This window comes from Salvelinus fontinalis, chromosome 3 (genome assembly GCF_029448725.1).
Source record: "Salvelinus fontinalis isolate EN_2023a chromosome 3, ASM2944872v1, whole genome shotgun sequence".
NCBI classification, from domain to species: Eukaryota; Metazoa; Chordata; class Actinopteri; order Salmoniformes; family Salmonidae; genus Salvelinus; species Salvelinus fontinalis.
The window spans coordinates 71,499,008-71,521,875 of record NC_074667.1 but is presented as its reverse complement, the minus strand read 5'-3'; the positions used below and the strand labels follow the sequence as shown (position 1 = coordinate 71,521,875).

The window sequence follows — 22,868 nt, the reverse complement described above, 5'->3', positions numbered from 1 at the left end:
GGACCGAAAATTGTACAGCTAGTTTGTGCAAAAATTGGTGATCAAGTAGAGTGCTTTACACGGCTCCTGTGGTCCAATTGGTTAGCGCGTGGTACTAATACAGCAGTATGCAGCGAAGCAATGCCGAGGTTGTGAGTTCGAGCCTCACCAGGAGCAAGTTTCTTTCTGCCTGTCTATTTCTTGTCCAGAAAAGGAGCTTTTTTCACTCCATTTAGGAGGATGTTTTACAAGTAAATGGTATGTTATTTAGATAACAGGTTAGAGTGCCAGCACAGCAAGGATTCAAACCCATATTCTCCTGTATCACCAGCTAAGGCTGACAGGTTAGCAATGCAGGGTGGCAAGCCTGCTCGAAAGTCCAGGTGGATGGCTGTTTGCAAAGTGAGTTGGTGCTTCGACACAAAAATAAATACCCAATGTGTTTCTCAAAACTACGACTCTGAGATTAAGAGCCTCGTGCTCTACCGACTGAGGTAGCCAGACAGCTCAATTGTGGTACTGACTTGGACCGAAAATTGTACAGCTAGTTTGTGCAAAAATTGGTGATCAAGTAGAGTGCTTTACATGGCTCCTGTGGCGCAATCGGTTAGCGCGTGGTACTTATACAGCAGTATGCAGCGAAGCAATGCCGAGGTTGTGAGTTCGAGCCTCACCAGGAGCAAGTTTGTTTCTTAAACTTTCTGCCTGTCTATTTCTTGTCCAGAAAAGGAGCTTTTTTCACTCGATTTAGGAGGATGTTTTACAAGTAAATGGTATGTTATTTAGATAACAGGTTAGAGTGCCAGCACAGCAAGGATTCAAACCCATATTCTCCTGTATCACCAGCTAAGGCTGACAGGTTAGCAATGCAGGGTGGCAAGCCTGCTCGAAAGTCCAGGTGGATGGCTGTTTGCAAAGTGGGTTGGTGCTTCGGCTCAAAAAGAAATACCCAAAGTGTTTCTCAAAACTACGACTCTGAGATTAAGAGCCTCGTGCTCTACCGACTGAGGTAGCCAGACAGCTCAATTGTGGTACTGACTTGGACCGAAAATTGTACAGCTAGTTTGTGCAAAAATTGGTGATCAAGTAGAGTGCTTTACACGGCTCCTGTGGTCCAAGTGGTTAGCGTGTGGTACTTATACAGCAGTATGCAGCGAAGCAATGCCGAGGTTGTGAGTTCGAGCCTCACCAGGAGCAAGTTTGTTTCTTAAACTTTCTGCCTGTCTATTTCTTGTCCAGAAAAGGAGCTTTTTTCACTCCATTTAGGAGGATGTTTTACAAGTAAATGGTATGTTATTTAGATAACAGCTTAGAGTGCCAGCACAGCAAGGATTCAAACCCATATTCTCCTGTATCACCAGCTAAGGCTGACAGGTTAGCAATGCAGGGTGGCAAGCCTGCTCGAAAGTCCAGGTGGATGGCTGTTTGCAAAGTGGGTTGGTGCTTCGGCTCAAAAAGAAATACCCAAAGTGTTTCTCAAAACTACGACTCTGAGATTAAGAGCCTCGTGCTCTACCGACTGAGGTAGCCAGACAGCTCAATTGTGGTACTGACTTGGACCGAAAATTGTACAGCTAGTTTGTGCAAAAATTGGTGATCAAGTAGAGTGCTTTACACGGCTCCTGTGGTCCAATTGGTTAGCGCGTGGTACTTATACAGCAGTATGCAGCGAAGCAATGCCGAGGTTGTGAGTTCGAGCCTCACCAGGAGCAAGTTTTTTTCTTAAACTTTCTGCCTGTCTATTTCTTGTCCAGAAAAGGAGCTTTTTTCACTCCATTTAGGAGGATGTTTTACAAGTAAATGGTATGTTATTTAGATAACAGGTTAGAGTGCCAGCACAGCAAGGATTCAAACCCATATTCTCCTGTATCACCAGCTAAGGCTGACAGGTTAGCAATGCAGGGTGGCAAGCCTGCTCGATATTCCAGGTGGATGGCTGTTTGCAAAGTGAGTTGGTGCTTCGACACAAAAATAAATACCCAATGTGTTTCTCAAAACTACGACTCTGAGATTAAGAGCCTCGTGCTCTACCGACTGAGGTAGCCAGACAGCTTAATTGTGGTACTGACTTGGACCGAAAATTGTGCAGCTAGTTTCTGCAAAAAATGGTGATCAAGTAGAGTTCTTTACATGGCTCCTGTGGCGCAATCGGTTAGCGCGTGGTACTTATACAGCAGTATGCAGCGAAGCAATGCCGAGGTTGTGAGTTCGAGCCTCACCAGGAGCAAGTTTGTTTCTTAAACTTTCTGCCTGTCTATTTCTTGTCCAGAAAAGGAGCTTTTTTCACTCCATTTAGGAGGATGTTTTACAAGTAAATGGTATGTTATTTAGATAACAGGTTAGAGTGCCAGCACAGCAAGGATTCAAACCCATATTCTCCTGTATCACCAGCTAAGGCTGACAGGTTAGCAATGCAGGGTGGCAAGCCTGCTCGAAAGTCCAGGTGGATGGCTGTTTGCAAAGTGGGTTGGTGCTTCGGCTCAAAAAGAAATACCCAAAGTGTTTCTCAAAACTACGACTCTGAGATTAAGAGCCTCGTGCTCTACCGACTGAGGTAGCCAGACAGCTCAATTGTGGTACTGACTTGGACCGAAAATTGTACAGCTAGTTTGTGCAAAAATTGGTGATCAAGTAGAGTGCTTTACACGGCTCCTGTGGTCCAAGTGGTTAGCGTGTGGTACTTATACAGCAGTATGCAGCGAAGCAATGCCGAGGTTGTGAGTTCGAGCCTCACCAGGAGCAAGTTTGTTTCTTAAACTTTCTGCCTGTCTATTTCTTGTCCAGAAAAGGAGCTTTTTTCACTCCATTTAGGAGGATGTTTTACAAGTAAATGGTATGTTATTTAGATAACAGGTTAGAGTGCCAGCACAGCAAGGATTCAAACCCATATTCTCCTGTATCACCAGCTAAGGCTGACAGGTTAGCAATGCAGGGTGGCAAGCCTGCTCGAAAGTCCAGGTGGATGGCTGTTTGCAAAGTGGGTTGGTGCTTCGGCTCAAAAAGAAATACCCAAAGTGTTTCTCAAAACTACGACTCTGAGATTAAGAGCCTCGTGCTCTACCGACTGAGGTAGCCAGACAGCTCAATTGTGGTACTGACTTGGACCGAAAATTGTACAGCTAGTTTGTGCAAAAATTGGTGATCAAGTAGAGTGCTTTACACGGCTCCTGTGGTCCAAGTGGTTAGCGTGTGGTACTTATACAGCAGTATGCAGCGAAGCAATGCCGAGGTTGTGAGTTCGAGCCTCACCAGGAGCAAGTTTCTTTCTTAAACTTTCTGCCTGTCTATTTCTTGTCCAGAAAAGGAGCTTTTTTCACTCCATTTAGGAGGATGTTTTACAAGTAAATGGTATTTTATTTTGATAACAGCTTAGAGTGCCAGCACAGCAAGGATTCAAACCCATATTCTCCTGTATCACCAGCTAAGGCTGACAGGTTAGCAATGCAGGGTGGCAAGCCTGCTCGAAAGTCCAGGTGGATGGCTGTTTGCAAAGTGAGTTGGTGCTTCGGCTCAAAAAGAAATACCCAAAGTGTTTCTCAAAACTACGACTCTGAGATTAAGAGCCTCGTGCTCTACCGACTGAGGTAGCCAGACAGCTCAATTGTGGTACTGACTTGGACCGAAAATTGTGCAGCTAGTTTGTGCAAAAATTGGTGATCAAGTAGAGTGCTTTACTTGGCTCCTGTGGCGCAATCGGTAGGCGCGTGGTACTTATACAGCAGTATGCAGCGAAGCAATGCCGAGGTTGTGAGTTCGAGCCTCACCAGGAGCAAGTTTGTTTCTTAAACTTTCTGCCTGTCTATTTCTTGTCCAGAAAAGGAGCTTTTTTCACTCCATTTAGGAGGATGTTTTACAAGTAAATGGTATGTTATTTAGATAACAGCTTAGAGTGCCAGCACAGCAAGGATTCAAACCCATATTCTCCTGTATCACCAGCTAAGGCTGACAGGTTAGCAATGCAGGGTGGCAAGCCTGCTCGAAAGTCCAGGTGGATGGCTGTTTGCAAAGTGAGTTGGTGCTTCGGCTCAAAAAGAAATACCCAATGTGTTTCTCAAAACTACGACTCTGAGATTAAGAGCCTCGTGCTCTACCGACTGAGGTAGCCAGACAGCTTAATTGTGGTACTGACTTGGACCGAAAATTGTGCAGCTAGTTTCTGCAAAAAATGGTGATCAAGTAGAGTTCTTTACATGGCTCCTGTGGCGCAATCGGTTAGCGCGTGGTACTTATACAGCAGTATGCAGCGAAGCAATGCCGAGGTTGTGAGTTCGAGCCTCACCAGGAGCAAGTTTGTTTCTTAAACTTTCTGCCTGTCTATTTCTTGTCCAGAAAAGGAGCTTTTTTCACTCCATTTAGGAGGATGTTTTACAAGTAAATGGTATGTTATTTAGATAACAGGTTAGAGTGCCAGCACAGCAAGGATTCAAACCCATATTCTCCTGTATCACCAGCTAAGGCTGACAGGTTAGCAATGCAGGGTGGCAAGCCTGCTCGAAAGTCCAGGTGGATGGCTGTTTGCAAAGTGGGTTGGTGCTTCGGCTCAAAAAGAAATACCCAAAGTGTTTCTCAAAACTACGACTCTGAGATTAAGAGCCTCGTGCTCTACCGACTGAGGTAGCCAGACAGCTCAATTGTGGTACTGACTTGGACCGAAAATTGTACAGCTAGTTTGTGCAAAAATTGGTGATCAAGTAGAGTGCTTTACACGGCTCCTGTGGTCCAAGTGGTTAGCGTGTGGTACTTATACAGCAGTATGCAGCGAAGCAATGCCGAGGTTGTGAGTTCGAGCCTCACCAGGAGCAAGTTTCTTTCTTAAACTTTCTGCCTGTCTATTTCTTGTCCAGAAAAGGAGCTTTTTTCACTCCATTTAGGAGGATGTTTTACAAGTAAATGGTATTTTATTTTGATAACAGCTTAGAGTGCCAGCACAGCAAGGATTCAAACCCATATTCTCCTGTATCACCAGCTAAGGCTGACAGGTTAGCAATGCAGGGTGGCAAGCCTGCTCGAAAGTCCAGGTGGATGGCTGTTTGCAAAGTGAGTTGGTGCTTCGGCTCAAAAAGAAATACCCAAAGTGTTTCTCAAAACTACGACTCTGAGATTAAGAGCCTCGTGCTCTACCGACTGAGGTAGCCAGACAGCTCAATTGTGGTACTGACTTGGACCGAAAATTGTGCAGCTAGTTTGTGCAAAAATTGGTGATCAAGTAGAGTGCTTTACTTGGCTCCTGTGGCGCAATCGGTAGGCGCGTGGTACTTATACAGCAGTATGCAGCGAAGCAATGCCGAGGTTGTGAGTTCGAGCCTCACCAGGAGCAAGTTTGTTTCTTAAACTTTCTGCCTGTCTATTTCTTGTCCAGAAAAGGAGCTTTTTTCACTCCATTTAGGAGGATGTTTTACAAGTAAATGGTATTTTATTTTGATAACAGCTTAGAGTGCCAGCACAGCAAGGATTCAAACCCATATTCTCCTGTATCACCAGCTAAGGCTGACAGGTTAGCAATGCAGGGTGGCAAGCCTGCTCGAAAGTCCAGGTGGATGGCTGTTTGCAAAGTGAGTTGGTGCTTCGGCTCAAAAAGAAATACCCAAAGTGTTTCTCAAAACTACGACTCTGAGATTAAGAGCCTCGTGCTCTACCGACTGAGGTAGCCAGACAGCTCAATTGTGGTACTGACTTGGACCGAAAATTGTACAGCTAGTTTGTGCAAAAATTGGTGATCAGGTAGAGTGCTTTACATGGCTCTTGTGGCGCAATCAGTTCGCGTGTGGTACTTATACAGCAGTATGCAGCGAAGCAATGCCGAGGTTGTGAGTTCGAGCCTCACCAGGAGCAAGTTTCTTTCTTAAACTTTCTGCCTGTCTATTTCTTGTCCAGAAAAGGAGCTTTTTTCACTCCATTTAGGAGGATGTTTTACAAGTAAATGGTATGTTATTTAGATAACAGCTTAGAGTGCCAGCACAGCAAGGATTCAAACCCATATTCTCCTGTATCACCAGCTAAGGCTGACAGGTTAGCAATGCAGGGTGGCAAGCCTGCTCGAAAGTCAAGGTGGATGGCTGTTTGCAAAGTGAGTTGGTGCTTCGACACAAAAATAAATACCCAATGTGTTTCTCAAAACTACGACTCTGAGATTAAGAGCCTCGTGCTCTACCGACTGAGGTAGCCAGACAGCTCAATTGTGGTACTGACTTGGACCGAAAATTGTACAGCTAGTTTGTGCAAAAATTGGTGATCAGGTAGAGTGCTTTGCATGGCTCCTGTGGCGCAATCGGTTAGCGTGTGGTACTTATACAGCAGTATGCAGCGAAGCAATGCCGAGGTTGTGAGTTCGAGCCTCACCAGGAGCAAGTTTGTTTCTTAAACTTTCTGCCTGTCTATTTCTTGTCCAGAAAAGGAGCTTTTTTCACTCCATTTAGGAGGATGTTTTACAAGTAAATGGTATGTTATTTAGATAACAGGTTAGAGTGCCAGCACAGCAAGGATTCAAACCCATATTCTCCTGTATCACCAGCTAAGGCTGACAGGTTAGCAATGCAGGGTGGCAAGCCTGCTCGAAAGTCCAGGTGGATGGCTGTTTGCAAAGTGGGTTGGTGCTTCGGCTCAAAAAGAAATACCCAAAGTGTTTCTCAAAACTACGACTCTGAGATTAAGAGCCTCGTGCTCTACCGACTGAGGTAGCCAGACAGCTCAATTGTGGTACTGACTTGGACCGAAAATTGTACAGCTAGTTTGTGCAAAAATTGGTGATCAAGTAGAGTGCTTTACACGGCTCCTGTGGTCCAAGTGGTTAGCGTGTGGTACTTATACAGCAGTATGCAGCGAAGCAATGCCGAGGTTGTGAGTTCGAGCCTCACCAGGAGCAAGTTTCTTTCTTAAACTTTCTGCCTGTCTATTTCTTGTCCAGAAAAGGAGCTTTTTTCACTCCATTTAGGAGGATGTTTTACAAGTAAATGGTATTTTATTTTGATAACAGCTTAGAGTGCCAGCACAGCAAGGATTCAAACCCATATTCTCCTGTATCACCAGCTAAGGCTGACAGGTTAGCAATGCAGGGTGGCAAGCCTGCTCGAAAGTCCAGGTGGATGGCTGTTTGCAAAGTGAGTTGGTGCTTCGGCTCAAAAAGAAATACCCAAAGTGTTTCTCAAAACTACGACTCTGAGATTAAGAGCCTCGTGCTCTACCGACTGAGGTAGCCAGACAGCTCAATTGTGGTACTGACTTGGACCGAAAATTGTGCAGCTAGTTTGTGCAAAAATTGGTGATCAAGTAGAGTGCTTTACTTGGCTCCTGTGGCGCAATCGGTAGGCGCGTGGTACTTATACAGCAGTATGCAGCGAAGCAATGCCGAGGTTGTGAGTTCGAGCCTCACCAGGAGCAAGTTTGTTTCTTAAACTTTCTGCCTGTCTATTTCTTGTCCAGAAAAGGAGCTTTTTTCACTCCATTTAGGAGGATGTTTTACAAGTAAATGGTATTTTATTTTGATAACAGCTTAGAGTGCCAGCACAGCAAGGATTCAAACCCATATTCTCCTGTATCACCAGCTAAGGCTGACAGGTTAGCAATGCAGGGTGGCAAGCCTGCTCGAAAGTCCAGGTGGATGGCTGTTTGCAAAGTGAGTTGGTGCTTCGGCTCAAAAAGAAATACCCAATGTGTTTCTCAAAACTACGACTCTGAGATTAAGAGCGTCGTGCTCTACCGACTGAGGTAGCCAGACAGCTCAATTGTGGTACTGACTTGGACCGAAAATTGTACAGCTAGTTTGTGCAAAAATTGGTGATCAGGTAGAGTGCTTTACATGGCTCTTGTGGCGCAATCAGTTCGCGTGTGGTACTTATACAGCAGTATGCAGCGAAGCAATGCCGAGGTTGTGAGTTCGAGCCTCACCAGGAGCAAGTTTCTTTCTTAAACTTTCTGCCTGTCTATTTCTTGTCCAGAAAAGGAGCTTTTTTCACTCCATTTAGGAGGATGTTTTACAAGTAAATGGTATGTTATTTAGATAACAGCTTAGAGTGCCAGCACAGCAAGGATTCAAACCCATATTCTCCTGTATCACCAGCTAAGGCTGACAGGTTAGCAATGCAGGGTGGCAAGCCTGCTCGAAAGTCCAGGTGGATGGCTGTTTGCAAAGTGAGTTGGTGCTTCGACACAAAAATAAATACCCAATGTGTTTCTCAAAACTATGACTCTGAGATTAAGAGCCTCGTGCTCTACCGACTGAGGTAGCCAGACAGCTCAATTGTGGTACTGACTTGGACCGAAAATCGTACAGCTAGTTTGTGCAAAAATTGGTGATCAGGTAGAGTGCTTTGCATGGTTCCTGTGGCGCAATCGGTTAGCGTGTGGTACTTATACAGCAGTATGCAGCGAAGCAATGCCCAGGTTGTGAGTTCGAGCCTCACCACGAGCAAGTTTGTTTCTTAAACTTTCTGCCTGTCTATTTCTTGTCCAGAAAAGGAGCTTATATCACTCCATTTAGGAGGACGTTTTACAAGTAAATGGTATGTTATTGGGATAACAGGTTAGAGTGCCAGCACAGCAAGGATTCAAACCCATATTCTCCTGTATCACCAGCTAAGCCTGACAAGTTAGCAATGCAGGGTGGCAAGCCTGCTCGAAAGTCCAGGTGGATGGCTGTTTGCAAAGTGAGTTGGTGCTTCGGCTCAAAAAGAAATACCCAAAGTGTTTCTCAAAACTACGACTCTGAGATTAAGAGCCTCGTGCTCTACCGACTGAGGTAGCCAGACAGCTCAATTGTGGTACTGACTTGGACCGAAAATTGTACAGCTAGTTTGTGCAAAATTTGGTGATCAGGTAGAGTGCTTTGCATGGCTCCTGTGGCGCAATCGGTTAGCGCGTGGTACTTATACAGCAGTATGCAGTGAGGCAATGCCGAGGTTGTGAGTTCGAGCCTCACCAGGAGCAAGTTTGTTTCTTTAACATTCTGCCTGTCTATTTCTTGTCCAGAAAAGGAGCTTATTTCACTCCATTTAGGAGGATGTTTTACAAGTAAATGGTATGTTATTTAGATAACAAGTTAGAGTGCCAGCACAGCAAGGATTCAAACCCATATTCTCCTGTATCACCAGCTAAGGCTGACAGGTTAGCAATGCAGGGTGGCAAGCCTGCTCGAAAGTCCAGGTGGATGGCTGTTTGCAAAGTGAGTTGGTGCTTCGACACAAAAATAAATACCCAATGTGTTTCTCAAAACTTTGACTCTGAGATTAAGAACCTCGTGCTCTACCGACTGAGGTAGCCAGACAGCTCAATTGTGGAACTGACTTGGACCGAAAATTGTACAGCTAGTTTGTGCAAAATTTGGTGATCAGGTAGAGTGCTTTGCATGGCTCCTGTGGCGCAATCGGTTAGCGCGTGTTACTTATACAGCAGCATGCAGCGAAGCAATGCCGAGGTTGTGAGTTCGAGCCTCACCAGGAGCGCGTTTGTTTCTTAAACTTCCTGCCTGTCTTTTTCTTGTCCAGAAAAGGAGCTTATATCACTCCATTTAGGAGGATGTTTTACAAGTAAATGGTATGTTATTTTGATAACAGCTTAGAGTGCCAGCACAGCAAGGATTCAAACCCATATTCTCCTGTATCACCAGCTAAGGCTGACAGGTTAGCAATGCAGGGTGGCACGCCTGCTCGAAAGTCCAGGTGGATGGCTGTTTGCAAAGTGAGTTGGTGCTTCGGCTCAAAAAGAAATACCCAAAGTGTTTCTCAAAACTACGACTCTGAGATTAAGAGCCTCGTGCTCTACCGACTGAGGTAGCCAGACAGCTCAATTGTTGTACTGACTTGGACCGAAAATTTTACAGTTAGTTTGTGTAAAAATTGGTGATCAGGTAGAGCGCTTTGCTTGGCTCCTGTGGCGCAATCGGTTAGCGCGTGTTACTTATACAGCAGTATGCAGCGAAGCAATGCCTAGGTTATGAGTTCGAGCCTCACCAGGAGTGAGTTTGTTTCTGAAACTTTTCGCCTCTCTTTTTCTTGTCCAGAAAAGGAGCTTATATCACTCCATTTCGGAGGACGTTTTACAAGTAAATGGTAGGTTATTTAGATAACAGGTTAGAGTGCCAGCACAGCAAGGATTCAAACACATATTCTCCTGTATCACCAGCTAAGGCTGACAGGTTAGAAATGCAGGGTGGCAAGCCTGCTCGAAAGTCCAGGTGGATGGCTGTTTGCAAAGTGAGTTGGTGCTTCGACACAAAAATAAATACACTATGTGTTTCTCAAAACTAAGACTCTGAGATTAAGAGCCTCGTGCTCTACCGACTGAGGTAGCCAGACAGCTCAATTGTGGTACTGACTTGGACTGAAAATTGTACAGCTAGTTTATGCAAAAATTGGTGATCAGGTAGAGCGCTTTGCATGGCTCTTGTGGCGCAATCGGTTAGCGCGTGCTACTTATACAGCAGTATGCAGCGAAGCAATGCCGAGGTTGTGAGTTCGAGCCTCACCAGGAGCAAGTTTGTTTCTTAAACTTTCTGCCTGTCTATTTCTTGTCCAGAAAAGGAGCTTTTTTCACTCCATTTAGGAGGATGTTTTACAAGTAAATGGTATGTTATTTAGATAACAGGTTAGAGTGCCAGCACAGCAAAGATTCAAACCCATATTCTCCTGTATCACCAGCTAAGGCTGACAGGTTAGCAATGCAGGGTGGCAAGCCTGCTCGAAAGTCCAGGTGGATGGCTGTTTGCAAAGTGGGTTGGTGCTTCGGCTCAAAAAGAAATACCCAAAGTGTTTCTCAAAACTACGACTCTGAGATTAAGAGCCTCGTGCTCTACCGACTGAGGTAGCCAGACAGCTCAATTGTGGTACTGACTTGGACCGAAAATTGTACAGCTAGTTTGTGCAAAAATTGGTGATCAAGTAGAGTGCTTTACACGGCTCCTGTGGTGCAATTGGTTAGCGCGTGGTACTTATACAGCAGTATGCAGCGAAGCAATGCCGAGGTTGTGAGTTCGAGCCTCACCAGGAGCAAGTTTTTTTCTTAAACTTTCTGCCTGTCTATTTCTTGTCCAGAAAAGGAGCTTTTTTCACTCCATTTAGGAGGATGTTTTACAAGTAAATGGTATGTTATTTAGATAACAGGTTAGAGTGCCAGCACAGCAAGGATTCAAACCCATATTCTCCTGTATCACCAGCTAAGGCTGACAGGTTAGCAATGCAGGGTGGCAAGCCTGCTCGATATTCCAGGTGGATGGCTGTTTGCAAAGTGAGTTGGTGCTTCGACACAAAAATAAATACCCAATGTGTTTCTCAAAACTACGACTCTGAGATTAAGAGCCTCGTGCTCTACCGACTGAGGTAGCCAGACAGCTTAATTGTGGTACTGACTTGGACCGAAAATTGTGCAGCTAGTTTCTGCAAAAAATGGTGATCAAGTAGAGTTCTTTACATGGCTCATGTGGCGCAATCGGTTAGCGCGTGGTACTTATACAGCAGTATGCAGCGAAGCAATGCCGAGGTTGTGAGTTCGACCCTCACCAGTAGCAAATTTTTTTCTTAAACATTCTGCCTGTCTATTTCTTGTCCAGAAAAGGAGCTTATTTCACTCCATTTAGGAGGATGTTTTACAAGTAAATGGTATGTTATTTAGATAACAGGTTAGAGTGCCAGCACAGCAAGGATTCAAACCCATATTCTCCTGTATCACCAGCTAAGCCTGACAAGTTAGCAATGCAGGGTGGCAAGCCTGCTCGAAAGTCCAGGTGGATGGCTGTTTGCAAAGTGAGTTGGTGCTTCGGCTCAAAAAGAAATACCCAAAGTGTTTCTCAAAACTACGACTCTGAGATTAAGAGCCTCGTGCTCTACCGACTGATGTAGCCAGACAGCTCAATTGTGGAACTGACTTGGACCGAACATTTTACAGCTAGTTTGTTCAAAAATTGGTGATCAGGTAGAGTGCTTTGCATTGCTCCTGTGGCGCAATCGGTTAGCGCGTGGTACTTATAAAGCAGTATGCAGCGAAGCAATGACTAGGTTATGAGTTTGAGCCTCACCAGGAGTGAGTTTGTTTCTGAAACTTTCCGCCTCTCTTTTTCTTGTCCAGAAAAGGAGCTTATATCACTCCATTTAGGAGGACGTTTTACAAGTAAATGGTAGGTTATTTAGATAACAGGTTAGAGTGCCAGCACAGCAAGGATTCAAACACATATTCTCCTGTATCACCAGCTAAGGCTGACAGGTTAGAAATGCAGGGTGGCAAGCCTGCTCGAAAGTCCAGGTGGATGGCTGTTTGCAAAGTGAGTTGGTGCTTCGACACAAAAATAAATACACTATGTGTTTCTCAAAACTAAGACTCTGAGATTAAGAGCCTCGTGCTCTACCGACTGAGGTAGCCAGACAGCTCAATTGTGGTACTGACTTGGACCGAAAATTGTACAGCTAGTTTGTGCAAAAATTGGTGATCAAGTAGAGTGCTTTACACGGCTCCTGTGGTCCAATTGGTTAGCGCGTGGTACTTATACAGCAGTATGCAGCGAAGCAATGCCGAGGTTGTGAGTTCGAGCCTCACCAGGAGCAAGTTTGTTTCTTAAACTTTCTGCCTGTCTATTTCTTGTCCAGAAAAGGAGCTTTTTTCACTCCATTTAGGAGGATGTTTTACAAGTAAATGGTATTTTATTTTGATAACAGCTTAGAGTGCCAGCACAGCAAGGATTCAAACCCATATTCTCCTGTATCACCAGCTAAGGCTGACAGGTTAGCAATGCAGGGTGGCAAGCCTGCTCGAAAGTCCAGGTGGATGGCTGTTTGCAAAGTGAGTTGGTGCTTCGACACAAAAATAAATACACTATGTGTTTCTCAAAACTAAGACTCTGAGATTAAGAGCCTCGTGCTCTACCGACTGAGGTAGCCAGACAGCTCAATTGTGGTACTGACTTGGACTGAAAATTGTACAGCTAGTTTATGCAAAAATTGGTGATCAGGTAGAGTGCTTTGCATGGCTCTTGTGGCGCAATCGGTTAGCGCGTGCTACTTATACAGCAGTATGCAGCGAAGCAATGCCGAGGTTGTGAGTTCGAGCCTCACCAGGAGCAAGTTTGTTTCTTAAACTTTCTGCCTGTCTATTTCTTGTCCAGAAAAGGAGCTTTTTTCACTCCATTTAGGAGGATGTTTTACAAGTAAATGGTATGTTATTTAGATAACAGTTTAGAGTGCCAGCACAGCAAAGATTCAAACCCATATTATCCTGTATCACCAGCTAAGGCTGACAGGTTAGCAATGCAGGGTGGCAAGCCTGCTCGAAAGTCCAGGTGGATGGCTGTTTGCAAAGTGGGTTGGTGCTTCGGCTCAAAAAGAAATACCCAAAGTGTTTCTCAAAACTACGACTCTGAGATTAAGAGCCTCGTGCTCTACCGACTGAGGTAGCCAGACAGCTCAATTGTGGTACTGACTTGGACCGAAAATTGTACAGCTAGTTTGTGCAAAAATTGGTGATCAAGTAGAGTGCTTTACACGGCTCCTGTGGTCCAATTGGTTAGCGCGTGGTACTTATACAGCAGTATGCAGCGAAGCAATGCCGAGGTTGTGAGTTCGAGCCTCACCAGGAGCAAGTTTTTTTCTTAAACTTTCTGCCTGTCTATTTCTTGTCCAGAAAAGGAGCTTTTTTCACTCCATTTAGGAGGATGTTTTACAAGTAAATGGTATGTTATTTAGATAACAGGTTAGAGTGCCAGCACAGCAAGGATTCAAACCCATATTCTCCTGTATCACCAGCTAAGGCTGACAGGTTAGCAATGCAGGGTGGCAAGCCTGCTCGATATTCCAGGTGGATGGCTGTTTGCAAAGTGAGTTGGTGCTTCGACACAAAAATAAATACCCAATGTGTTTCTCAAAACTACGACTCTGAGATTAAGAGCCTCGTGCTCTACCGACTGAGGTAGCCAGACAGCTTAATTGTGGTACTGACTTGGACCGAAAATTGTGCAGCTAGTTTCTGCAAAAAATGGTGATCAAGTAGAGTTCTTTACATGGCTCCTGAGGTGCAATCGGTTAGCGCGTAGTACTTATACAGCAGTATGCAGCGAAGCAATGCCGAGGTTGTGAGTTCGAGCCTCACCAGGAGCAAGTTTGTTTCTTAAACTTTCTGCCTGTCTATTTCTTGTCCAGAAAAGGAGCTTTTTTCACTCCATTTAGGAGGATGTTTTACAAGTAAATGGTATGTTATTTAGATAACAGGTTAGAGTGCCAGCACAGCAAGGATTCAAACCCATATTCTCCTGTATCACCAGCTAAGGCTGACAGGTTAGCAATGCAGGGTGGCAAGCCTGCTCGAAAGTCCAGGTGGATGGCTGTTTGCAAAGTGGGTTGGTGCTTCGGCTCAAAAAGAAATACCCAAAGTGTTTCTCAAAACTACGACTCTGAGATTAAGAGCCTCGTGCTCTACCGACTGAGGTAGCCAGACAGCTCAATTGTGGTACTGACTTGGACCGAAAATTGTACAGCTAGTTTGTGCAAAAATTGGTGATCAAGTAGAGTGCTTTACACGGCTCCTGTGGTCCAAGTGGTTAGCGTGTGGTACTTATACAGCAGTATGCAGCGAAGCAATGCCGAGGTTGTGAGTTCGAGCCTCACCAGGAGCAAGTTTCTTTCTTAAACTTTCTGCCTGTCTATTTCTTGTCCAGAAAAGGAGCTTTTTTCACTCCATTTAGGAGGATGTTTTACAAGTAAATGGTATGTTATTTAGATAACAGGTTAGAGTGCCAGCACAGCAAGGATTCAAACCCATATTCTCCTGTATCACCAGCTAAGGCTGACAAGTTAGCAATGCAGGGTGGCAAGCCTGCTCGAAAGTCCAGGTGGATGGCTGTTTGCAAAGTGAGTTGGTGCTTCGGGTCAAAAAGAAATACCCAAAGTGTTTCTCAAAACTACGACTCTGAGATTAAGAGCCTCATGCTCTACCGACTGAGGTAGCCAGACAGCTCAATTGTGGTACTGACTTGGACTGAAAATTTTACAGCTAGTTTGTGCAAAAATTGGTGATCAGGTAGAGTGCTTTGCTTGGCTCCTGTGGTGCAATCGGTTAGCGCGTGGCGCTTATACAGCAGCATGCAGCGAAGCAATGCCTAGGTTATGAGTTCGAGCCTCACCGGGAGCGAGTTTGTTTCTTAAACTTTCTGCCTGTCTATTTCTTGTCCAGAAAAGGAGCTTATATCACTCCATTTAGGAGGACGTTTTACAAGTAAATGGTATGTTATTGGGATAACAGGTTAGAGTGCCAGCACAGCAAGGATTCAAACCCATATTCTCCTGTATCACCAGCTAAGCCTGACAAGTTAGCAATGCAGGGTGGCAAGCCTGCTCGAAAGTCCAGGTGGATGGCTGTTTGCAAAGTGAGTTGGTGCTTCGGCTCAAAAAGAAATACCCAAAGTGTTTCTCAAAACTACGACTCTGGGATTAAGTGCCTCTAATTCTACCGCTTGAGGTAGCCATACAGCTCAATTGTGGTACAGACTTGGACCGAAAATTGTACAGCTAGTTTGTGCAAAATTTGGTGATCAGGTAGAGTGCTTTGCATGGCTCCTGTGGCGCAATCGGTTAGCGCGTGGTACTTATACAGCAGCATGCAGCGAAGCAATGCCTATGTTATGAGTTCGAGCCTCACCAGGAGCGCGTTTGTTTCTTAAACTTCCTGCCTGTCTTTTTCTTGTCCAGAAAAGGAGCTTATATCACTCCATTTAGGAGTACGTTTTACAAGTAAATGGTATGTTATTTAGATAACAGGTTAGAGTGCCAGCACAGCAAGGATTCAAACCCATATTCTCCTGTATCACCAGCTAAGGCTGACAGGTTAGCAATGCAGGGTGGCAAGCCTGCTCGAAAGTCCAGGTGGATGGCTGTTTGCAAAGTGAGTTGGTGCTTCGGCTCAAAAAGAAATACCCAAAGTGTTTCTCAAAACTACGACTCTGAGATTAAGAGCCTCGTGCTCTACCGACTGAGGTAGCCAGACAGCTCAATTGTGGTACTGACTTGGACCGAAAATTGTACAGCTAGTTTGTGCAAAAATTGGTGATCAAGTAGAGTGCTTTACACGGCTCCTGTGGTCCAATTGGTTAGCGCGTGCTACTTATACAGCAGTATGCAGCGAAGCAATGCCGAGGTTGTGAGTTCGAGCCTCACCAGGAGCAAGTTTTTTTCTTAAACTTTCTGCCTGTCTATTTCTTGTCCAGAAAAGGAGCTTTTTTCACTCCATTTAGGAGGATGTTTTACAAGTAAATGGTATGTTATTTAGATAACAGGTTAGAGTGCCAGCACAGCAAGGATTCAAACCCATATTCTCCTGTATCACCAGCTAAGGCTGACAGGTTAGCAATGCAGGGTGGCAAGCCTGCTCGATATTCCAGGTGGATGGCTGTTTGCAAAGTGAGTTGGTGCTTCGACACAAAAATAAATACCCAATGTGTTTCTCAAAACTACGACTCTGAGATTAAGAGCCTCGTGCTCTACCGACTGAGGTAGCCAGACAGCTTAATTGTGGTACTGACTTGGACCGAAAATTGTGCAGCTAGTTTCTGCAAAAAATGGTGATCAAGTAGAGTTCTTTACATGGCTCCTGAGGTGCAATCGGTTAGCGCGTGGTACTTATACAGCAGTATGCAGCGAAGCAATGCCGAGGTTGTGAGTTCGAGCCTCACCAGGAGCAAGTTTTTTTCTTAAACTTTCTGCCTGTCTATTTCTTGTCCAGAAAAGGAGCTTTTTTCACTCCATTTAGGAGGATGTTTTACAAGTAAATGGTATGTTATTTAGATAACAGGTTAGAGTGCCAGCACAGCAAGGATTCAAACCCATATTCTCCTGTATCACCAGCTAAGGCTGACAGGTTAGCAATGCAGGGTGGCAAGCCTGCTCGAAAGTCCAGGTGGATGGCTGTTTGCAAAGTGGGTTGGTGCTTCGGCTCAAAAAGAAATACCCAAAGTGTTTCTCAAAACTACGACTCTGAGATTAAGAGCCTCGTGCTCTACCGACTGAGGTAGCCAGACAGCTCAATTGTGGTACTGACTTGGACCGAAAATTGTACAGCTAGTTTGTGCAAAAATTGGTGATCAAGTAGAGTGCTTTACACGGCTCCTGTGGTCCAAGTGGTTAGCGTGTGGTACTTATACAGCAGTATGCAGCGAAGCAATGCCGAGGTTGTGAGTTCGAGCCTCACCAGGAGCAAGTTTCTTTCTTAAACTTTCTGCCTGTCTATTTCTTGTCCAGAAAAGGAGCTTTTTTCACTCCATTTAGGAGGATGTTTTACAAGTAAATGTTATGTTTTCTAGATAACAGGTTAGAGTGCCAGCACAGCAAGGATTCAAACCCATATTCTCCTGTATCACCAGCTAAGGCTGACAAGTTAGCAATGCAGGGTGGCAAGCCTGCTCGAAAGTCCAGGTGGATGGCTGTTTGCAAAGTGAGTTGGTGCTTCGGGTCAAAAAGAAATACCCAAAGTGTTTCTCAAAACTACGACTCTGAGATTAAGAGCCTCATGCTCTACCGACTGAGGTAGCCAGACAGCTCAATTGTGGTACTGACTTGGACTGAAAATTTTACAGCTAGTTTGTGCAAAAATTGGTGATCAGGTAGAGTGCTTTGCTTGGCTCCTGTGGTGCAATCGGTTAGCGCGTGGCGCTTATACAGCAGCATGCAGCGAAGCAATGCCTAGGTTATGAGTTCGAGCCTCACCGGGAGCGAGTTTGTTTCTTAAACTTTCTGCCTGTCTATTTCTTGTCCAGAAAAGGAGCTTATATCACTCCATTTAGGAGGACGTTTTACAAGTAAATGGTATGTTATTGGGATAACAGGTTAGAGTGCCAGCACAGCAAGGATTCAAACCCATATTCTCCTGTATCACCAGCTAAGCCTGACAAGTTAGCAATGCAGGGTGGCAAGCCTGCTCGAAAGTCCAGGTGGATGGCTGTTTGCAAAGTGAGTTGGTGCTTCGGCTCAAAAAGAAATACCCAAAGTGTTTCTCAAAACTACGACTCTGAGATTAAGTGCCTCTAATTCTACCGCTTGAGGTAGCCATACAGCTCAATTGTGGTACAGACTTGGACCGAAAATTGTACAGCTAGTTTGTGCAAAATTTGGTGATCAGGTAGAGTGCTTTGCATGGCTCCTGTGGCGCAATCGGTTAGCGCGTGGTACTTATACAGCAGCATGCAGCGAAGCAATGCCTATGTTATGAGTTCGAGCCTCACCAGGAGCGCGTTTGTTTCTTAAACTTCCTGCCTGTCTTTTTCTTGTCCAGAAAAGGAGCTTATATCACTCCATTTAGGAGTACGTTTTACAAGTAAATGGTATGTTATTTAGATAACAGGTTAGAGTGCCAGCACAGCAAGGATTCAAACCCATATTCTCCTGTATCACCAGCTAAGGCTGACAGGTTAGCAATGCAGGGTGGCAAGCCTGCTCGAAAGTCCAGGTGGATGGCTGTTTGCAAAGTGAGTTGGTGCTTCGGCTCAAAAAGAAATACCCAAAGTGTTTCTCAAAACTACGACTCTGAGATTAAGAGCCTCGTGCTCTACCGACTGAGGTAGCCAGACAGCTCAATTGTGTACTGACTTGGACCGAAAACTGTACAGCTAGTTTGTGCCAAAATTGGTGATCAGGTAGGGTGCCTTGCATGGCTCTTGTGGCGCAATCGGTTAGCGCGTGGTACTTATACAGCAGTATGCAGCGAAGCAATGCAGAGGTTGTGAGTTCAAGCCTCACCAGGGGCAAGTTTCTTTCTTAAACTTTCTGCCTGTCTATTTCTTGTCCAGAAAAGGAGCTTTTTTCACTCCATTTAGGAGGATGTTTTACAAGTAAATGGTATGTTATTTTGATAACAGCTTAGAGTGCCAGCACAGCAAGGATTCAAACCCATATTCTCCTGTATCACCAGCTAAGGCTGACAGGTTAGCAATGCAGGGTGGCACGCCTGCTCGAAAGTCCAGGTGGATGGCTGTTTGCAAAGTGAGTTGGTGCTTCGGCTCAAAAAGAAATACCCAAAGTGTTTCTCAAAACTACGACTCTGAGATTAAGAGCCTCGTGCTCTACCGACTGAGGTAGCCAGACAGCTCAATTGTGTACTGACTTGGACCGAAAACTGTACAGCTAGTTTGTGCCAAAATTGGTGATCAGGTAGGGTGCCTTGCATGGCTCTTGTGGCGCAATCGGTTAGCGCGTGGTACTTATACAGCAGTATGCAGCGAAGCAATGCAGAGGTTGTGAGTTCAAGCCTCACCAGGGGCAAGTTTCTTTCTTAAACTTTCTGCCTGTCTATTTCTTGTCCAGAAAAGGAGCTTTTTTCACTCCATTTAGGAGGATGTTTTACAAGTAAATGGTATGTTATTTTGATAACAGCTTAGAGTGCCAGCACAGCAAGGATTCAAACCCATATTCTCCTGTATCACCAGCTAAGGCTGACAGGTTAGCAATGCAGGGTGGCACGCCTGCTCGAAAGTCCAGGTGGATGGCTGTTTGCAAAGTGAGTTGGTGCTTCGGCTCAAAAAGAAATACCCAAAGTGTTTCTCAAAACTACGACTCTGAGATTAAGAGCCTCGTGCTCTACCGACTGAGGTAGCCAGACAGCTCAATTGTTGTACTGACTTGGACCGAAAATTTTACAGTTAGTTTGTGTAAAAATTGGTGATCAGGTAGAGTGCTTTGCTTGGCTCCTGTGGCGCAATCGGTTAGTGCGTCTTACTTATACAGCAGTATGCAGCGAAGCAATGCCTAGGTTATGAGTTTGAGCCTCACCAGGAGTGAGTTTGTTTCTGAAACTTTTCGCCTCTCTTTTTCTTGTCCAGAAAAGGAGCTTATATCACTCCATTTCGGAGGACGTTTTACAAGTAAATGGTAGGTTATTTAGATAACAGGTTAGAGTGCCAGCACAGCAAGGATTCAAACACATATATTCTCCTGTATCACCAGCTAAGGCTGACAGGTTAGAAATGCAGGGTGGCAAGCCTGCTCGAAAGTCCAGGTGGATGGCTGTTTGCAAAGTGAGTTGGTGCTTCGACACAAAAATAAATACACTATGTGTTTCTCAAAACTAAGACTCTGAGATTAAGAGCCTCGTGCTCTACCGACTGAGGTAGCCAGACAGCTCAATTGTGGTACTGACTTGGACTGAAAATTGTACAGCTAGTTTATGCAAAAATTGGTGATCAGGTAGAGCGCTTTGCATGGCTCTTGTGGCGCAATCGGTTAGCGCGTGCTACTTATACAGCAGTATGCAGCGAAGCAATGCAGAGGTTGTGAGTTCGAGCCTCATCAGGAGCAAGTTTGTTTCTTAAACTTTCTGCCTGTCTATTTCTTGTCCAGAAAAGGAGCTTTTTTCACTCCATTTAGGAGGATGTTTTACAAGTAAATGGTATGTTATTTAGATAACAGGTTAGAGTGCCAGCACAGCAAAGATTCAAACCCATATTCTCCTGTATCACCAGCTAAGGCTGACAGGTTAGCAATGCAGGGTGGCAAGCCTGCTCGAAAGTCCAGGTGGATGGCTGTTTGCAAAGTGGGTTGGTGCTTCGGCTCAAAAAGAAATACCCAAAGTGTTTCTCAAAACTACGACTCTGAGATTAAGAGCCTCGTGCTCTACCGACTGAGGTAGCCAGACAGCTCAATTGTGGTACTGACTTGGACCGAAAATTGTACAACTAGTTTGTGCAAAAATTGGTGATCAAGTAGAGTGCTTTACACGGCTCCTGTGGTGCAATTGGTTAGCGCGTGGTACTTATACAGCAGTATGCAGCGAAGCAATGCCGAGGTTGTGAGTTCGAGCCTCACCAGGAGCAAGTTTGTTTCTTAAACTTTCTGCCTGTCTATTTCTTGTCCAGAAAAGGAGCTTTTTTCACTCCATTTAGGAGGATGTTTTACAAGTAAATGGTATGTTATTTAGATAACAGGTTAGAGTGCCAGCACAGCAAGGATTCAAACCCATATTCTCCTGTATCACCAGCTAAGGCTGACAGGTTAGCAATGCAGGGTGGCAAGCCTGCTCGAAAGTCCAGGTGGATGGCTGTTTGCAAAGTGGGTTGGTGCTTCGGCTCAAAAAGAAATACCCAAAGTGTTTCTCAAAACTACGACTCTGAGATTAAGAGCCTCGTGCTCTACCGACTGAGGTAGCCAGACAGCTCAATTGTGGTACTGACTTGGACCCAAAATTGTACAGCTAGTTTGTGCAAAAATTGGTGATCAAGTAGAGTGCTTTACACGGCTCCTGTGGTCCAAGTGGTTAGCGTGTGGTACTTATACAGCAGTATGCAGCGAAGCAATGCCGAGGTTGTGAGTTCGAGCCTCACCAGGAGCAAGTTTCTTTCTTAAACTTTCTGCCTGTCTATTTCTTGTCCAGAAAAGGAGCTTTTTTCACTCCATTTAGGAGGATGTTTTACAAGTAAATGGTATGTTATTTAGATAACAGGTTAGAGTGCCAGCACAGCAAGGATTCAAACCCATATTCTCCTGTATCACCAGCTAAGGCTGACAGGTTAGCAATGCAGGGTGGCAAGCCTGCTCGAAAGTCCAGGTGGATGGCTGTTTGCAAAGTGGGTTGGTGCTTCGGCTCAAAAAGAAATACCCAAAGTGTTTCTCAAAACTACGACTCTGAGATTAAGAGCCTCGTGCTCTACCGACTGAGGTAGCCAGACAGCTCAATTGTGGTACTGACTTGGACCCAAAATTGTACAGCTAGTTTGTGCAAAAATTGGTGATCAAGTAGAGTGCTTTACACGGCTCCTGTGGTCCAAGTGGTTAGCGTGTGGTACTTATACAGCAGTATGCAGCGAAGCAATGCCGAGGTTGTGAGTTCGAGCCTCACCAGGAGCAAGTTTCTTTCTTAAACTTTCTGCCTGTCTATTTCTTGTCCAGAAAAGGAGCTTTTTTCACTCCATTTAGGAGGATGTTTTACAAGTAAATGGTATTTTATTTTGATAACAGCTTAGAGTGCCAGCACAGCAAGGATTCAAACCCATATTCTCCTGTATCACCAGCTAAGGCTGACAGGTTAGCAATGCAGGGTGGCAAGCCTGCTCGAAAGTCCAGGTGGATGGCTGTTTGCAAAGTGAGTTGGTGCTTCGACACAAAAATAAATACACTATGTGTTTCTCAAAACTAAGACTCTGAGATTAAGAGCCTCGTGCTCTACCGACTGAGGTAGCCAGACAGCTCAATTGTGGTACTGACTTGGACTAAAAATTGTACAGCTAGTTTATGCAAAAATTGGTGATCAGGTAGAGTGCTTTGCATGGCTCTAGTGGCGCAATCGGTTAGCGCGTGCTACTTATACAGCAGTATGCAGCGAAGCAATGCCGAGGTTGTGAGTTCGAGCCTCACCAGGAGCAAGTTTGTTTCTTAAACTTTCTGCCTGTCTATTTCTTGTCCAGAAAAGGAGCTTTTTTCACTCCATTTAGGAGGATGTTTTACAAGTAAATGGTATGTTATTTAGATAACAGGTTAGAGTGCCAGCACAGCAAAGATTCAAACCCATATTCTCCTGTATCACCAGCTAAGGCTGACAGGTTAGCAATGCAGGGTGGCAAGCCTGCTCGAAAGTCCAGGTGGATGGCTGTTTGCAAAGTGGGTTGGTGCTTCGGCTCAAAAAGAAATACCCAAAGTGTTTCTCAAAACTACGACTCTGAGATTAAGAGCCTCGTGCTCTACCGACTGAGGTAGCCAGACAGCTCAATTGTGGTACTGACTTGGACCGAAAATTGTACAGCTAGTTTGTGCAAAAATTGGTGATCAAGTAGAGTGCTTTACACGGCTCCTGTGGTCCAATTGGTTAGCGCGTGGTACTTATACAGCAGTATGCAGCGAAGCAATGCCGAGGTTGTGAGTTCGAGCCTCACCAGGAGCAAGTTTTTTTCTTAAACTTTCTGCCTGTCTATTTCTTGTCCAGAAAAGGAGCTTTTTTCACTC

The 22,868-nt window shown here is 44.9% G+C and overlaps 20 non-coding genes across 20 annotated transcripts; all 20 read left to right on the top strand.

Moving 5' to 3' along the window:
* The first annotated feature begins 567 nt into the window (after window positions 1–567).
* trnai-uau (transfer RNA isoleucine (anticodon UAU)) lies at window positions 568–661 on the top strand. Its single transcript has 2 exons — window positions 568–605; window positions 626–661. It is a non-coding gene; the product is annotated as a tRNA-Ile (tRNA).
* A 936-nt stretch (window positions 662–1,597) lies between these two features.
* On the top strand, window positions 1,598–1,691 carry trnai-uau (transfer RNA isoleucine (anticodon UAU)). The gene is made up of 2 exons: window positions 1,598–1,635; window positions 1,656–1,691. It is a non-coding gene; the product is annotated as a tRNA-Ile (tRNA).
* Window positions 1,692–2,112: 421 nt separating this feature from the next.
* Window positions 2,113–2,206, top strand: trnai-uau (transfer RNA isoleucine (anticodon UAU)). The gene is made up of 2 exons: window positions 2,113–2,150; window positions 2,171–2,206. It is a non-coding gene; the product is annotated as a tRNA-Ile (tRNA).
* Window positions 2,207–3,657: 1,451 nt separating this feature from the next.
* trnai-uau (transfer RNA isoleucine (anticodon UAU)) lies at window positions 3,658–3,751 on the top strand. Its single transcript has 2 exons — window positions 3,658–3,695; window positions 3,716–3,751. It is a non-coding gene; the product is annotated as a tRNA-Ile (tRNA).
* Window positions 3,752–4,172: 421 nt separating this feature from the next.
* On the top strand, window positions 4,173–4,266 carry trnai-uau (transfer RNA isoleucine (anticodon UAU)). The gene is made up of 2 exons: window positions 4,173–4,210; window positions 4,231–4,266. It is a non-coding gene; the product is annotated as a tRNA-Ile (tRNA).
* A 936-nt stretch (window positions 4,267–5,202) lies between these two features.
* On the top strand, window positions 5,203–5,296 carry trnai-uau (transfer RNA isoleucine (anticodon UAU)). Its single transcript has 2 exons — window positions 5,203–5,240; window positions 5,261–5,296. It is a non-coding gene; the product is annotated as a tRNA-Ile (tRNA).
* Window positions 5,297–6,232: 936 nt separating this feature from the next.
* On the top strand, window positions 6,233–6,326 carry trnai-uau (transfer RNA isoleucine (anticodon UAU)). Its single transcript has 2 exons — window positions 6,233–6,270; window positions 6,291–6,326. It is a non-coding gene; the product is annotated as a tRNA-Ile (tRNA).
* Window positions 6,327–7,262: 936 nt separating this feature from the next.
* trnai-uau (transfer RNA isoleucine (anticodon UAU)) lies at window positions 7,263–7,356 on the top strand. Its single transcript has 2 exons — window positions 7,263–7,300; window positions 7,321–7,356. It is a non-coding gene; the product is annotated as a tRNA-Ile (tRNA).
* A 1,451-nt stretch (window positions 7,357–8,807) lies between these two features.
* Window positions 8,808–8,901, top strand: trnai-uau (transfer RNA isoleucine (anticodon UAU)). Its single transcript has 2 exons — window positions 8,808–8,845; window positions 8,866–8,901. It is a non-coding gene; the product is annotated as a tRNA-Ile (tRNA).
* A 421-nt stretch (window positions 8,902–9,322) lies between these two features.
* On the top strand, window positions 9,323–9,416 carry trnai-uau (transfer RNA isoleucine (anticodon UAU)). Its single transcript has 2 exons — window positions 9,323–9,360; window positions 9,381–9,416. It is a non-coding gene; the product is annotated as a tRNA-Ile (tRNA).
* Window positions 9,417–10,352: 936 nt separating this feature from the next.
* trnai-uau (transfer RNA isoleucine (anticodon UAU)) lies at window positions 10,353–10,446 on the top strand. The gene is made up of 2 exons: window positions 10,353–10,390; window positions 10,411–10,446. It is a non-coding gene; the product is annotated as a tRNA-Ile (tRNA).
* A 421-nt stretch (window positions 10,447–10,867) lies between these two features.
* Window positions 10,868–10,961, top strand: trnai-uau (transfer RNA isoleucine (anticodon UAU)). The gene is made up of 2 exons: window positions 10,868–10,905; window positions 10,926–10,961. It is a non-coding gene; the product is annotated as a tRNA-Ile (tRNA).
* A 1,451-nt stretch (window positions 10,962–12,412) lies between these two features.
* Window positions 12,413–12,506, top strand: trnai-uau (transfer RNA isoleucine (anticodon UAU)). The gene is made up of 2 exons: window positions 12,413–12,450; window positions 12,471–12,506. It is a non-coding gene; the product is annotated as a tRNA-Ile (tRNA).
* A 421-nt stretch (window positions 12,507–12,927) lies between these two features.
* Window positions 12,928–13,021, top strand: trnai-uau (transfer RNA isoleucine (anticodon UAU)). The gene is made up of 2 exons: window positions 12,928–12,965; window positions 12,986–13,021. It is a non-coding gene; the product is annotated as a tRNA-Ile (tRNA).
* A 421-nt stretch (window positions 13,022–13,442) lies between these two features.
* trnai-uau (transfer RNA isoleucine (anticodon UAU)) lies at window positions 13,443–13,536 on the top strand. Its single transcript has 2 exons — window positions 13,443–13,480; window positions 13,501–13,536. It is a non-coding gene; the product is annotated as a tRNA-Ile (tRNA).
* Window positions 13,537–16,532: 2,996 nt separating this feature from the next.
* trnai-uau (transfer RNA isoleucine (anticodon UAU)) lies at window positions 16,533–16,626 on the top strand. The gene is made up of 2 exons: window positions 16,533–16,570; window positions 16,591–16,626. It is a non-coding gene; the product is annotated as a tRNA-Ile (tRNA).
* A 1,965-nt stretch (window positions 16,627–18,591) lies between these two features.
* trnai-uau (transfer RNA isoleucine (anticodon UAU)) lies at window positions 18,592–18,685 on the top strand. Its single transcript has 2 exons — window positions 18,592–18,629; window positions 18,650–18,685. It is a non-coding gene; the product is annotated as a tRNA-Ile (tRNA).
* A 420-nt stretch (window positions 18,686–19,105) lies between these two features.
* trnai-uau (transfer RNA isoleucine (anticodon UAU)) lies at window positions 19,106–19,199 on the top strand. The gene is made up of 2 exons: window positions 19,106–19,143; window positions 19,164–19,199. It is a non-coding gene; the product is annotated as a tRNA-Ile (tRNA).
* Window positions 19,200–20,652: 1,453 nt separating this feature from the next.
* Window positions 20,653–20,746, top strand: trnai-uau (transfer RNA isoleucine (anticodon UAU)). The gene is made up of 2 exons: window positions 20,653–20,690; window positions 20,711–20,746. It is a non-coding gene; the product is annotated as a tRNA-Ile (tRNA).
* Window positions 20,747–22,712: 1,966 nt separating this feature from the next.
* Window positions 22,713–22,806, top strand: trnai-uau (transfer RNA isoleucine (anticodon UAU)). Its single transcript has 2 exons — window positions 22,713–22,750; window positions 22,771–22,806. It is a non-coding gene; the product is annotated as a tRNA-Ile (tRNA).
* Window positions 22,807–22,868: the final 62 nt, after the last annotated feature.